This window comes from Corvus cornix, chromosome 1A (assembly GCF_000738735.6).
Source record: "Corvus cornix cornix isolate S_Up_H32 chromosome 1A, ASM73873v5, whole genome shotgun sequence".
NCBI lineage: Eukaryota > Metazoa > Chordata > Aves > Passeriformes > Corvidae > Corvus > Corvus cornix.
The window spans coordinates 62,065,978-62,082,365 of record NC_047057.1 but is presented as its reverse complement, the minus strand read 5'-3'; the positions used below and the strand labels follow the sequence as shown (position 1 = coordinate 62,082,365).

Here is a 16,388-nt window from a genome sequence, read left to right as displayed (position 1 = left end):
TTTCTCAGTTGTTGATCCATCTTCCCACTCCTCATTTTTATTAATATCCTATCTTTTATTAGATTCTTGCTTCCATTTATACAGTGCACTGTGATTCAGCATAGTTAATAGGTGATTTTTACTGAAAGGCAGTAAAAGGGCTTTTGGACTAGATTTTGAAACATATTGTAGTAGGTTTGAAAATTAGATTTGTCACAGTTAGTATCTTGAGACAATGTAGCTTAATCCAGGCAGATTGCAGAAAATCCAGCTATTAAGTGGAGAACTTACATGATATTTAAAGTTTTTACTGAACATGAAGTGGGCATTGTGGTAATGAAAATCATTGCTTTCCTGATCATTCAGGGTTCAGGACTGCACAAGGTTGTGACTCATCTGGTTTTTTCTAAATTCGTTCCTTCTTCAAATACACAAAAAATCCAGAAAATGGGTGAGCTTAGTCTGGTGGAACATGTTCTTATGAGGATCCCTCAAAAAAAAAAAAAAAGTCCTGTTATGTCTCATATCTCTCTCTCATATATATAAGCCATATATCCTATCACATATATGTGCCATTAATAATATATATCACATTTATTTCATATATAACACAAATTGCATTTGCCATGTGCCATTATATAACATATGATTTGTGTAATCATATTGTCATATCTAAGATGTCATGTATCACGTGTCATATGATGTCATATGTGTCATCTGATACACATCACAGGCATCATATCCTATGTATCATGTCACATAGATCACATCATTTTCAATCATTTTTGCACAAAAAACTGAGGACAGTTAAAGCAGAAAAGTCCAAAATGCCATTTCCATTTTAGTGTGAAGTACAGTGGAAGAAGAAACTTTCGAGGCAAGTTTTCTGTAATGCAGTTAAACCCAGGAATGTTTCAAAATTTTTGGAATCAGTTTCTGATCCCAGGTGTTGCTTCCATGATGTATTCTGGCTTTGTCCAATACAGAATCCTTCTGGGTTGACCAAAAGGACTGACACAGTGATAACTTTGCAAAATCCAAAGGGTTAAAGTCAAGCTGCTGCACACACATGAGGAGTCTTTTTGTTAAGGCGCTATGAATATACCTGTCAGTTTTTAAAACCCTTCAGAAATACTTCCAAGGAAAAAAGAATATCCAAGAATATTTCTTGTAAGATGAATGCCTGAAAGTATATTATCTGAAAACACAACAGAAACCTTTCAAATAACGAAGGAAATCACTTTCACACCACTTGTTCTCCAAAAGTAAAACTTGTGGTCATACTGCTTGTAATTAGTGGCAGAGTAATTCTTTCTTCTTTAGAAAGCTTCATCTTAGAAGAGCGAGGCATCAAAGAGGTCCAAGTCCATTAAGAGAAGGAGGATCTTTGGTTTTTTTGCAGTCTGGCTCTTACTCTGCAAAGAAGAGAGGGGATTGCATTGATACTCTAGGATTGCAATCCTGTGCCAGAGCTGTGCTTGTGCAGGGGAGGGTGTGCCTGCAGTGGCATGTCAGCACTGTGGTGGTTATTAGATAACTCTGTTATGCTGATTAGCCTGCTTTAGACCCAAATTGTTGGTTGCTTGTGAAGTGCTGAGCAACTGGATAGAAATTTTAGCCAGTGCACAGCTGAGTAATAAAGTACTACTCCAGGCTGTTGGGTGCTGTCTGCAGACTGGGCTTAAATAGATGGAAATTACCTGTATGCACACATTCAAATTGAATCATATTTGTAACAATGAAGAAAATGCTAATGTTTGTACCAGTAGTTATTTTTTGTTGTAAAGCTGCTGATTTTTCTGATGAAAATCAGCTCTCTTTAGTTATCAGATTACCTCTTCCCAGTAAGAAGGCTCTGAAGGATTTAAATATTCATTTTTTGAGTTATATTATGGGTAACTTTTGAGTGAATTAAGTTTCTCATAGCACTGAGTCAGTGGGAGAATAAACATATTTTTCTTGATGTGAATGAGCAATCTGAGCCATATGTTTGCATGATAGAACAATATGAATTATACAGAATATACAAAGAGTTTTTATTTTCAATAACAAATTTTATTAAAAGCAAAAGAGCTTTAATGTAGCTTTTAGTGGTAAAAATAGGTGACATTAATATATATACAGTGCAATATAAATACTTAATGCTCATGATTATTTCTTTTCCTTTGGGCACAACAAACCTCTCCAGAATGTTTTTCATGCTCCAAATGCAAAAGCAAATTGAAACACAATGCAGCTCTTTTCCTGGCTGGAGAAAAGCTGGATAATCTAGATGCTTTTCCCTGGTTGTGAGAACAAAATGGAAGTTTCCACTAAACTTCCTGGTGGTTCTGGTGTTTGCTCCGTGAGTAGCCTCAGAGAGCCACTGATGTGCTCCTTTCAGGAGGAAGGCTGAACTCAGCTGGTTCTTGCTCCCTTCCACCTCTAAGACAAACAACAAAATAAACACCTTACTCAGGTTAACTGGTACCACTTCCAAGCACTGATATGCTCTGAAATCTTACTGTGTGTACTTCTGTGGGAGTTCTCCCTTTTTAATAGCAATATTTGCTTTCAAAACCATGCTGATCACTGGAAAGTTGGAAGATGTCTGTGGGTGGTTACACCAGTCCGGCTGCCCTGAATTTTGAAATTAATTGTTTTAGTTGCAGATGCTTTGTTTGTCCTTCACAGGGACATTCTCCTGAGCTGACCGTGTTGCACAGTTGCAGCTGAGACGGTTCAGTTCAAACTGTTTCTAGTTCACTGCGCTGATATCCCCACGGGCCTCTTCTTAGTGCCTGCATCTCTCTGTCTTGTATTTCAGGCGTTTAGCAGCCAGTCAGAGACCTTCAGAAGCCAAGGTGTTGCTGCTGAATGGCGTTGTGTGGTCGGTTTTACCTGGCTGGACCCCAGGCACCCACCAAAGCCTCTCTATTACTGCCTTTCTTAGCTGGACAGAGGAGAGAAGAGATAATGAAAGGCTCTGGAGTTCAGATAGGGGCAGGGAGAGATCCCTCCCCCATCACTGTCGTGGGAAAACCAGACTCGACCTGGGGAAATGGGTTGAATTCATTAACAAAGAACAGGATAATGAAAAGTAAAACAAATCTTAAAACACTTGCCCCCCACCACTCCCTCCTTCACAGGCTTAACTTCATTCCCAATTCTCTCCCTCCTCTCCTCCCAGCAGCACAGGGAGTTGGGAATGGAGGTTAAGGGCAGTTCATCACATCTCACTCCACTCTTCTCTGCACCCAGTTACAGCTGTGCAAGAACTTTTCTTTTGTTCTTAAGTCCATTATCCCCAAGGTGTCACCACCATCTCTGTCGGGCTCAGCTTTGGCCAGTGGCAGGTCTGTCCTGGAGCCAGCTGGCATTGGCTCTGCTGGACATGGGTGAGCCTTCTGGGAGCTCCTCACAAAAGCCACCCCTGTAGCCCTCCCGAAACCAGAACTTTGCCAGGCAAACCCAATATCTGTATGGTGGGTGCTCACCCAGCTACTCTATCACTCCTTAGCTGGACAGGGTAGAGAAAACATGATGGAAAACAAGGAGGATGAGATAAAGTTTATTAAAGCAAAAGTGAAGGCTGGATATGCACGACCAAAGGAAAAAGCCCAAAGATTTTATTCTCTACTTCCCATCAGCAGGCAGCATCCAAGGGAAGTAGGGCTCCAGCACACAGTGGTTGCTCTGGAAGGCCAACATGGTAAATAATCAGTGATCTCCCTTCTTCCTCCTTTTCTTAGGTTTTGTATGAGTCAACGTCACATGGTTGGGAATATCCCTTTGGTCAGTTTGGGTCACTGGCCTGGCTGTGTCCCCTGGTGGGACCTTGCCCACCCCCAGCCCACTGCTGGGGGAATGTTGGATGCTGTGCCAGCCCTGCCCAGCAGCACCAACAATTAAGGTTACCTTTAATTGTCTTATTTGTCTCCATTCCTAGTCAGTTTTCCTTTCTGCTTGCTTTAAGAAACAATGCTTTCTGGGTTTCTTGATGGCTTGCTTCATGTGTTTGAAAATGCCAGGTATTTTCATGCTAGAGAAGCAAAGGGGCTCACTTTTTCATATGCAGCAGGGATTCTTAGCACACTGTGATGTGTCAGTTCTGGTTGCCACCTCTTGGCTTCCCTGAAGAAAATTACCACTTCTCCACACGACTCTTGCTCTCCTCTCTGAGCATATTTTACAGTCATCTTCAGTTGAAGAGCCCTTTTTTGACAAGGAGGGAATTTGGAAGGCAGGCGCAGTGCAGATGCCAAGCGTGGTTATGAACCTTGTTGAGAAGGGTGATGCAGAATTTGGTGCCCACAATGTTGCACTTTCAAGCTAAAGGCCTGACTAACTGAGAAATGCTTCCCTAAGTGTGATTTTTCTTTAATTCTTTTTTAATCAGTGCTGTGCTTCAAGGTGAGTTTTCTTTTTAGACCGAGAGAGATTTCTGTAGTTTAGAATGGCCTTCCCAATTGCTGTTAATTACCTTGTAATACAAGGAAGATGATTGATTGCATGACTTGCTTTGGAAATTCATTGTTCAAAATGGCCTTCAGAAGCTGCTATGCTTAGCTCTTACAAGAATGATGAAATTGCAGGTTTGCCCTTTTGGTTTAATGTAAAATATTTTCTTGCTTCTTCAAATTAATGGGTGTTTCAATATTTCATTTTCTGAGTGCTTCTTTGAAATAAGGATTATGATCCAAGCTTAATTTCCTAATCAAAGACTATTGAGTTTCTCCCATATTTCTCACAGGACAAGTGATACTTTTTCCAAAGAGGACGCTGAGAAATGAAACTTTATTGGGAAGTGGGATGCAAAAGCAGTGATACAGCCAGGGCAAATCAGCCCTTTTGTAAAGCAAGAATAAGAGAATATTAAACTGGCCCAGTAGCATTTACTATTTATTTACAGCTGATCAATAGAAGTCATTGAATTAAGATATCCATGCTGATAAGAGCTTTGGAGAATAACAGACATTTATATAAATAATGTAATAATTTATTGCTATGATAATTACATAAAGACTTTTCAGGAATGAATTTTTTCCTTCAAAACATTTTCAGCCTCATTAGAGGAATATAGAAGAAATTTATCTATAAGACAAACTTCTCCTCATGCCCGCATATCTTGAAGTCAGTTCTGCAGGAGGAAGACTGGACTAATAGGATCTTCTAACCTACTGAACTAGAGTACAGCCATCTGGTCGTTCTACCAGTCAGCAGAAAACTAGGATGATGAACTAAAGTTCTAGCAGCTGTAAGGAGTAATTCTGCCAACCAAAAAGCCCTGTTGCAGTTCCAGTGATTACTCCAATGTTTCGAGTCTCGTGCAGGTGGAATTTCTGGCCTTTGAAAACTATGTAAACCATTTTTTGGGCAGATGACTTCCTTTAATTGGTCAGCTTACAATGTTTTTTCCTAACCTTTCATTGTGGCCAGGACAATCAAATTTCTGCATTGTATTATTGCAGAATGTGTAAGATGCTAAAGAAAAATGAATTATGTCTTTGCATGAAAGACCTTGGATTGGCTAAGCCTTCTTAGGAGGGCTGTGTTTACTTGCTACATTTTGCTGCAACTGTAAGGCCAGATTATGTTCTTAAAGTAGAGTTTACTGACAGTGTAAAGTTTGTTTTACTTGAGGTTACATTTTGGATCTACAGCAGCTCCAACAGCTGATGCACTGGCTCTTCAAGAGCCCTTGGGCAAGCCTCATTTGCCACTGTTTTGGTTGCTGAAAAGGACACTAATCCTAGATGGTGATTACATGATAGAAATTACACCAAACCATGCTGCAGCCTGTGCCTGCCCTTTTAACTGATGTTGAAGCCCAGATATTAAAACATGAGGATTCAGGGATAAGGGGTTTACCCAATAGAAGGATTTATTTGAAGAGGAAAAAAAATAGGACAACAAGGAGAATAGAGAGTGACATATGAGCTTTGCTGAAATGCCACAAAGCAGAGCAGTATGTTTAATAGTGGAGAAGACAGCTGATTCCCAAGGAAGCTGAGGAATGGACTGCTGACTTTGATTTTTAGTAAAATAATTATTCAGAATAAAATTCAAGAACAGGAAGGGCTTTTCAGATCTGGTAATTTCTGTTCACACCATTTTTGCTGGAGGGACTAAATAATGATTTAAGCAGCTGAAAGAAGTAGAGGATGGGAAGGAATAGAATAAGGTTATCTGGCTACCATTCCCTTACTTGGAGAACTCTGTTCCCCATTACGCTGTCATTCAGTTTCTATCTCATTTATATGAGATAGAAATTAGATATTTCTATCATTTGCCTCTTAAAATAATAGCTGTCTTTTCCCCTACAGTTGTCCAGAGATGTCTTTGAGAGTTGTCATTCCAGGTAAAATAAGGAAGGCAGATTCCAGTCCTTTTTTCTCCATATCAGGCCTCTTTATGTGGGGAATTCTGCTTTGTAACCTGTAAGAAGTGAGTTAATTTTAAATATAAAAAGCTTCTGTGCTCTTCACAGAGTCCATTAGATTCAGTTCAGTTACACTGAAGTTCTAAGGATTTCACAATTTAATATATTTTGGATGTAGTTTACTGTGCCAAGACACAAAATTGATTGTCTGGGCTATGTGACTTCATCCATACTGGTGAGTATATTACAAAGTGGGCGTAAAAGCCCTTATGGTTAGTGAAAAGAAAATCATTGCAGAATGAGCATCTGTGGCAGCTGCCAAAAGAATTATATTTTTAATAGGCAAGAGGCTAAAATAAGTGTTGTTACAATAGATATAATATTTTGGGAACAGACCTTGAAAATGCCTTGAGATACCAGGATTAAAATAACACTCTGCTCATAAAATTTGCAAGCATATTGTGCCCTCCCTGCTTTAGATGCTGTAGTTCCAGCTTTTTGTTTGTTTGGGCTTTTTTTAGTATGTTTTATGATCAGTTTTCTGTGCTTCCCATTTAAGGGAAATAGCTAAAACCACCTGTATTATATGGTAATAAAATTGCTGCTTACCAAACGTAACTAATTTCATGTTGCTAAAATACCCCAAAGAATGGGTCATTAGGAGACTCTGAGAAACTGTTCCCTGTATAAATAAGGGCTTTTTAATGTCGACTTTGATGAGGTAATGCATGTGATGTAGTGTTATTGCAGAGAGGAAATGCAGTTGTTCAGCCAAAATTTCCAGAAATAAAACATCTAATTTTTTAAATAATTCTTGGGATTTAAAACTCTGCATTCTTATTTTACTTCTTTACCTAATTTTGAGCTGTTCCTCACTATCTGAGGAGATTAAGTATGATCCTTCAAAGACATCTAAGGTTGTTTTCTGCAAGGATGCTTTTAAGGGATGTTGGTATCCCTGTATCTTTTCACCACAACCTCTCATTAAGCTGAGCTGTGTATTTAATTATACAGAGGTATAATTAAACTTTCAGTTCTTTGGGTCAGAGGCTTTGTAAGTGCATTTCAAAGATGCAGTGGCTGGTATCTGGTTCCCATCAGAAAGTTATCAACCTCTGACTGCCACTTTTCAGCTTTACTAATCCAGAGGCATCATTACACCTTGCAGTGACTTGAAAGTTGACTAGTTGACCATTACTAAGTTGGGTGCAGCAGAATTCCCAAGCCATGCTGGGAATTCTGTACATAAACTTCATGAAAATCTTTTAAGCATCGAGTGAGTTTGTATTCTCATAGGTGATGTTTCTTTTTCCCACCCCGACCACTTTCCGCACGGCTTTTTAAATCCGTGTTTCGTGTTTAAAGCATTAGGTCTAGAAACTTGATGTACAGTCCTCAATTCTGTTGTAGTCCTCCTTTATGACTGTAGCTGCTCTGAGCATCAGCTTCTTTTCTGTAAACTAGAAATAGTGCCACCCTTCCACTTGTTTTTTTTTTTTTTTTTTTTTTGTTTTTTTTTTTTTTTTTCCCATTTGTTTGGACTCCAAAATATCTGAGAGAAGGAACAGACTTCATGACTGCAGTATTGCTTGCTGGTAAATAACTTTGCTGGGTTATGTATGTGATGCATGCTGGACTTTCTTCCTTACTTTACCAAATATTTGGACATAAGAGGTTCTGTTGGTGGTATTCTATATATTGGTTTCTAAGGAAAATGGGAAATCAATGTCACTTTTCACTTTCAGAGGAACCATTTCAGAAAGTTCTGGCAAATTGTTCTCTGTGTATTGTTGTAGTTAGACACCTATAAATGGGAAGTGTTTCAGATGGAAGCCACTTTTAAGGATGGGACTGTTTGGAGCCAAAATGTGGTAGTGATTGTAGTAGCTGGAATACCCTGGATTATGCTGTGTGTGAGGGATGTAAACCTGCCCACCGAGCATATCCAAATCAATATTAAATGTCTGTGGCTTCAATCTGCAGCTGATGCTTCTGGTATATTCCATTTTGCTCAGCACCCCTGGGCTCAGTGATGAGAGGGGTGTTTGATGCTCAATCCATGGGAGGCCAAGAATCAGAATCTCTGTGGAATTCTGTACAAGCCTTTGGATGCAGCTCCTCTCGCACCCACCTCTGTGCACAGCATAAAATCTGTAGATACCCCAAGCTAGGCAGAAAATAAGCAGTTTTTACATCTTGTAAAACAAAGGGTGTGAAACAAAGTTTGGGGGCGTGTGATGTCACCACCAACAGCACAGCTTTGTTTTACCTGGTTTTTCAGTTCCAAAAATTGCACGCTTAAAAAAAGAAGAAAAAGAGAAATTGTTGAAAGCCACTTTTCTGTTGCTCTGCACGCTTTTTCTCCTTCTGCTTGGCAACCTCCACACCTGCTGTTCTGACTACTAAAAATTGTCCTTTCTTCTGTCCTGCAGGTATTTCTGCTTAAGAGGAGAGGACAAAGGATTCACTAGCATTTTCCTTGGTTCCTCTGCATTGTTACTTTCAAAATTAAGTTTTTGTTAACAATCCGGTGTTCTTGGGGTTGAAAATTTGGGGGTTTTAATTAGAACGGCTGTGAGCTAGGATGGTTGCAGTAGTACAGCCACATACTGCCCTTAAAACCAGCTTTTTAATATGTTTGTTATGTGTACAGCAGTGAAAAATGGCATTTTCTGCTGCAGTGTGAGGCTGGTGTGTTCAGTCAGAACGAGGCAAAAGAACAGGTGAAAAGGAAGTTACTCCCACCTTCTACTGTGCATTTTTTCTTTCCAACATTCCTTGGTTAAGGCTCCCACACAGTTTCCTTTTTCCTTAGCTGGTGCAGTGACAGCTCCTTTTCCTGTTGGAGTCTGCTTTAGGAACAGCCTTCATCTGTGGTGTTACTGAGAAGCATTTCAGCATATGAAACATTTGCAGATGTTTTGAGGGGAGAGGCAAATTCTTTTGGAGTTGGACTTGCTGATGCTTGTGGGTCCCTTTCATCTTGATTCTGTGATTTCTCAGTTTACTTCAGTGGATGGTTTTCATCATTTTCTTTAATGAGAGGGTAAGGAAGATTTGACCAAAATGTTTGCAGGAATTCAGAGTTGTTTTCCTCTTAAGGAAACTCTGAGTAGTTTCAGATTTACAAAATGAAGAAGTCCTACCTTTTGCACATTGAAGTGTTATCCTTAGGAAAGTTGGAATAATACTGCCAAAATACTTGTAGGGCAGATCCATCTATGTCAGACAAGCTATGCTTTGTGTTGGTGTGGTTAAATGATCCTTAGGAGGGGGAAAAAAAAGAAGTACTTTTTTTGCATTTTGAAATGTTTAATTAGATTGTAAAGGAATGGAGTAATAATTTGTATTTGTAAAAGGAAACATCCTTTCTAAAGTTGACGGAAAGAGGAAAAAAGTATTTATGAGAATTCTGATTTCCTTTGTATTTGACATGATTAATGTTTTTTGGAGTTGACTTCAATTTTTGTTTAACTTGCTCTTCATATTTTTTCACTTTTGAACAAAATAACATTTGAAAATGTCTACAGGCCCAGAGTGACAGAAGGTTAGAAACCCATCTGATTAGATGCAGATGTTGATAATTGATGTTCAAGAATGTGAGAATGAAATAAAATTTAGGTGGCACAGACTTTGCACAGGAAGGTTTATTTTTCAGAAGAGGCCATTTTGAAAGAAAAACATGTCAAAAAATGTTCCCAGAGAGACTGTAGGTAGTTTTTGGTTTCTGTATATATACAGCTGACAGCATATTGGAGAAACTGAAAATATGCTCACATTTTTCCCTAGATAAACTGCTGATATATTACTTTTTTCTCAAATGGATATTAAAAATACACTAGCCAGGTTTACTGCCATTTTTACAGGTACACACATTCTCAAGTTTTTGAGCTATACTGTAAAGCAGAGATGAGGGATTAGATCTGGGAGTTTTTTTTAAAACCTAGCTGTTATAAAACCTCTAATCTTACCATCAAAACTCATTTTATTTTTTAGTAATATCCTTAAAATTACTTGGACAAACTGTTTCACATAAACTAGTAGAAATGGTATTACTGCTTTAAGACTTGGTAATATTTTAAATTAAAGCACATTTTCTCTGGTTCCATACCGAAAGTAACTCAAAAAACACAAGTAGAAGTTTCCTTGCATTTCTTTAAAAACCCAAACTTGATTAACAGTAGATATTTGTAATCACTTAAAAATGTATCCCACGGCTTTCTTAAACTCTCTTAGAATATTATTACACAACAGTGTGTATTTCCTTCCCATTCCTGCCTCATGGGACACCGAGACCATTCATAATTTCAGAGTGAAAATTCAGTTTCCTGGGATTACTGTGTTGTTTCGTGCATAGTTTGATAGTCTCACCCCGCCAGATTTATGAATTCATTAACAGAGCACTCGGTTGAGCTCCCACAGATCATAGATGTTGAGTTGTACAAAATCCCCTCAGCTGACTCAGTAATCCAGGTGTACATCTGAACTGACTTATTTCACTAAAAATAAGGATTCTGGATGACTACAACAAACCTTTACCAGCTGCCTACGCTCAGGCTGATAAAGTACATGCAAATGAGAAAATACAAATATTTTAGTCTCAGTGTTTTCAGAGCATTAAGGAAGGTTGCTGCTCTTGGCTGCAGAATGAATCTTGTTTAATGACAAGTGAGAAAGTTGCCACTAACTTGTAGCTGAAGTTAGCTGTCAGTGTCAGTAAATCATCACAACTGCAGCTGTTATTTTTACAAAGCTGACTGTCTCCACAAAGTAATTCAGGTATTTTTCCCCAAAATGAGGTCTAATGTATAAAGTGGAGGGCCAGTTGTAGGAAAGACAACAGTCTAAAATTTTCTGACCTTTATCAGCAGTAAATCTAGGAAATCAAACATTTATTCTACCAAATGCAAATATGCAATGAATCACTTATTTGCACTACAGCTACATTATGGTATTGTCTTTAATACCTTTAGATGTGCTATGGAGACAGTTTGGACTTTGGCTGTCAATAAAGTTTGCGCTCTCTTGTGGAACTTTCTCGTCAGTTAAATTTTGTGGTTATAAGGTCTGAATGCACCACTGACTGTCTGAAATTAATTCTCTTGTAATAAAGGGACCCTTTAACTTCTGTATCAGATTCTACTGTGCATCGTGCTTAGGGTGGGAATTGCTAAAACCTGTTTCCAACTTGGATGTTTCTCTCAGGGTGTGGTGTGGGACAGTTCCCAACGACCAACTAAATGTGTTGGTGAAAAGGGGAAAGGGTTAAAAGAGAGGTAAAAGAAGGTGAATGAGTGCCTTTGACAGCTGGCACTTGTGGCAGGTACAGGTTTCTTGGCCTCATCACGTTAATAACAGCTTGAAGTTCTCAAGATGGCCTTCAGGCTGTACTTCAGAGCTCTATTTTTAGGATTCATGTATGTTGTCTCTTCATAACTGTTTGGAGAACAGCTGTGGAAATAATAAACATTGGGGGGGTGAAAAGCAGTTCATATTTTCAATTATAAAATTCATAAAATAAGGGGGAAGAATTTCATGGCCTAGGTAGTGTAATATACATTTGCTCACCTTTAGCAGTGCTAAAGCCCTGACTGCAAATGCTTTATCTGCTGTTGGATAGAGACTGACACATGCCTAACTTCCAGCATATGTGTAGTGAGATGTTTTTAGGGAAGAGGCACTGAGTCATGTTAATGCTGCATTATAATCCAGAAGGTTTTCTACCAGCAGCTCCTTTTCATAGGCTGTTTCAAGACAACTGTCGATTGAAAACTAGTATCTGTTTTTCATAAACATTTTCTTGAGGTTGCTGCAGTGTGAAACCACGTTTTCTTAATAATCAGGTTTTCTTTCATGCCAGTTATATGGCTTCCTTTGAAATAAGCCTGTAATTCCATTGTAATAGCATTTATGAGCGCACACTGGATGCATTTTTAAGGCCTATTTAATGTGAGAAGTGAACAGAGCTGGACTAGGAGTTAGGTTTGGATCACAGCCTCTTCTTTTCTATCTAATTTTAAACAGCTTTCTCAACCACTGTGATGCCCTGGTCATGTTCCTCATCCCCTTACTGCTTCCACAATGAACCAGCATTGTCTGTCATGTACCCTGATGTATTTTTACCCACGTAGTTTTTTGTAGATGTGCCTCTCTTGGTTTAAAAGGGATTTACCTGTGTGTCTCTTGAGTAACTGAGAATTAGCAGAAGCTCCATGGCTCTCTGCCTTCGGTAATGCTGTGTTTTTATTTACCTTGGAAGACCTGGCAGCTGTTGGGATGTTTATTAGGACTTTCAGGGCACTAAGAAAATGCAAGCAACTGAAAACAAAATGATACCAAAGTTATTTGCACAACCTTGCTGTAAGGGATAGAGGCAGATAAAAGAGGGGGCATAGAAGGTGTAACAAGGATGTTTTCTTAGGAAAGATTGCAAGAAGTGTGAGCTGTTAGCCTAAGAAAAGGCTGAGTGAAGATACAATAGCACTACTTGTATGTATTAATTCAAAGATTGATGCCAAGAGCTGTAACCAGGGTGTCTGTAGGTAAATCACTCTCCGGCTCCACCGCTGATAGAGACGGCTTAAAGCAGAGCAAAGGAGCTGCAAGCTGGGCATAGGGAAACCTTTCTAGGGTAGAGAAACACTCTAGGGAACTGCCTGAGAAGCTTAGAAAACCACTGGTGGTGGGAATCCTGTGAACTTCTGCTAAGAATGGTTTAGATGTTCTTAATCCTATGACAGGAAAAAGGAATTAAATGATCTCCCGAATTGCCCTATTTTCTGTTCTATGCAGAGAGGACTTGTCAGGCAGTGCTGATGCATTTAATAAACTCCCTTGCTAGCTCCTTTTGTTCTTCCTACTAACCAAGAAATGCAAAATGTGCATTGTTTTACAGACATCTCTTCTAAACATAACTTTTCTTTTCCTTCAAAGTCAGGGGAAGATAATTTCTTCATCAGAATCTTCCCTCATGAAATGGTTGTTTCTCTTGGCAGCTTTTCTTTGCAGTGATTCACTGATTCCCTTCAAGAAAAGACAGCTAGATAAAACTATGAGGATAACCAAAGCAGCGTACGTAGGAACAGAGTGAGAGCTAAAATGTCATGGAAAAGTAAAGTGTGGCACAATGAGCTGATACATTTCTATAGTCTCCTTGATGATAACATTACAGCACCTTTCCTTTGAGTGTGGCTCTCTTTGGATCATGCATGGCTGGGTCTGCTGCAAGGGAAAGCAATATTCTGAACAGAATCCTTATCCATGAGAAGATAGCAAAATCATGAGTGAGGGCCATTTCTTCCATTCCAGATTAGACATGTCATCGTTTAACCCCAGCCTGCACCTAAGTGCCATGCAGCTGCTTGCTTAAAAATAATAATGATAATAATGATAATTAAGGGGAATAAGGACAAGATGTGGAAACACAGTGAGAAAAGGCCTCTAAAAATGCAATTCCTCAACCATTTCTTTAGTCTGCTTTCTGGTGTAGCTGCAGAGACAATTGTGATTTCCAGCAGAAAGGAGGAGGTAGTGTGAAGGTACGAATCTCAAAGGAGAAGGAAAAGGATGGGCAGCATCATTACCTCCACAGTGATCACAGATAAGCTTCAAATGGTGCATTAAAAATGAAAACTGGTGCATTAGACCACCCTTCTAATTGATGGTTTTCTGAACTAGAAGAAAAACCTAATCACACAGCCTGCAGGGCCTCAAATTTTATTTAAAAAATACAAAAAAAGAAATTGCAACTAAATCCTCCTTTCCTCTGTCCTTTGGATGTAATGCTCTGATGATCATATCAGTCTTCAATCAATAATAAATAATAATTTATTTATCCAGATCACTGATAATTACCATGTTTCCGCCCTCTCTATTGTGGCCTGACATCAGGAAGCACTTTTTATGATTTAGGCTCTTCCTTGTAGCATATCACCTGTTGTCCTCCACATCTCTTCCAGTGGCTGATTGGGCTCTAATAGCTCAGAGATGTCATCATGGTACTGCATGAAATACGATGGCTTTAGCCAGACAGGAGCATGTAAAAAACTCAAAAAAGGAGTGAACAGTTATTTGTATTTCTGACCCCTGAAAAATGGTCTTACTCTGTTTAATGATCACTGAAGCAATAAAATTATTGCTTATTAATTAAGGTATAAAATTGGAGCATTTCCCTACTGCCACAAATATACACCTAGATGTATGTGTGTTTTCATTTACACAGGTTCTGTCACTCTGCTGGCTCTCAATGTGCAGCTCTCGCTGTTCTAGTCCCCCACTCTGATCCTCCCAGCTGACACTCAATAAAATACAAGCATTGCATGATTTGGATTAAAATGCCAATTTCATTGTTGCCCTTTCTGTTGGATATAATTGAGTAAAATTTCCCTCCCCAAAAAGCTTCCAGATTTTTACCTCCAGTGCTGTTTAAGAAATTACCAGTGAGGTTGTACTCAGTTAGTACAGGATTGTACTTTCCAAGACGTGCACCTGATTTCCAGACTGAGTTACTCTTCCACAGCTGATAGGAAGCTTTTTTTGGTCATTCTCACTGCCTGCTCAAATTGCATGCTACTAAAGTGAGATATTTTACAAGCATCTACTGCATTATGACTGTCTTTAAGCTACTTTAGTACACAACCCTGAGAGAAATAAAATTAACTTTGCCATAAGCCCACAGTAATCACATTAATTATATTTATTTCCTTAATTATTTACTTATTGGAATGTATATTAACCATGCCATTAATTTTGTCTGGATCAACATCACACTCACAAGCTTGTGATTACCTGGATTATGTCACTTCTAAAAATGTTCTTATATTTCTTCAGGTCATCTGAAAGTTGCCATTGTTTTCCAGCAAACTGAAAAAATTATATACACATCCCCCAGCCAGCTCTGCTGAAATAACTAGGTACAAATTGCACAGAATAGCCAATATTAAATTACAAACCTTAGTATCAATTCAATAATGTCATCCTGAATTATTCTTGGTATGGAAATATTTAATAGTCTCAGCTATACCAAACATCTTTGTCGTCCCAGATACACAACGGGAGTGTTTATTGATCTCTTTTTAATTAACTGTTATGAAGGCCAAGATTTCCCTTAGTAATGAATCACCACCAGAATTCCTGCAGCTTTGGTTTACTCAGGAAAATATCAAGTTCCTTTTATTCCTGTCAATATTGGCAATAACTTGTTCTTTGTAGCTGTTTTTCTTGATTAAACTCCTCCATTCTCAACCTCTGGTTTATATTAATTATTATTCTTTTTTTAAATACAATTCCAACTTTTAAGTCTGCTTAGTTTTCTAATTAATATGATATTCCTTGTGAAAAAAAGGAGGCAGCTTTTTCAAACAGTATTGATGAGAAATATTCTTACTTAGCATTCCTAGTTTACTGCACTTTTATTTTCTTTTTAGGGTTACAGTTTCAAATTATTTTCCTCCGGAGGAACTGGCTTATTTTAAAGATACAAATACAGTGGTTTGGGTGTTAATCATGCTTGCAGAAAACAGTGCAAACTGTCATGATGTCTTCTAAAAGTTACACTGACTTTTAGGTTTGTGAGTTGTTGTTTTTTATGTAAGATGGTTTTTGGTGAATCTGCTTGCACCACACACAGCATTTTGTGTTTGTGAGAAATCTTTTGCCTCTCAACATGTTGTAGGTAGCACTGTGTCTCCCCTCCAGTGCCCACGTCTGTTACTCAGAATTCAGTTACTCATGGTGTGTTAATTTTCACCCCCTCCTCCTTTTGTTACATGCAGGTGCAATTGTTTGGGGATTTAACTTGATTCAGTAGGTTGTAGCAGACACTAACTAGTAAACCACATAATATTTATAGGATACAGCACTTATTTCATAAGGATTTGGCAAAATGTGTCTCTTGAGGTGTCAGGAGCAGCATAATTTTTACAGAAATTGCTATTTCCCTTTTTTTCCCCAAGCTGCTCCATTGTAAACACCTTAGAAGAATTTTAGCAGCGCAGGAGTTGGACTCACCTCACCAGCTTGCTGCAGCACCACCTGGGCCATCCTGCCT

The 16,388-nt window shown here is 38.7% G+C and overlaps 1 protein-coding gene across 5 annotated transcripts in view; it reads left to right on the top strand.

Moving 5' to 3' along the window:
• SHISAL1 (shisa like 1) overlaps positions 1–16,388 on the top strand; it is a 70,873-nt gene that overhangs the window by 15,487 nt on the left and 38,998 nt on the right. The gene's annotated exons all lie outside the window — the stretch shown is intronic.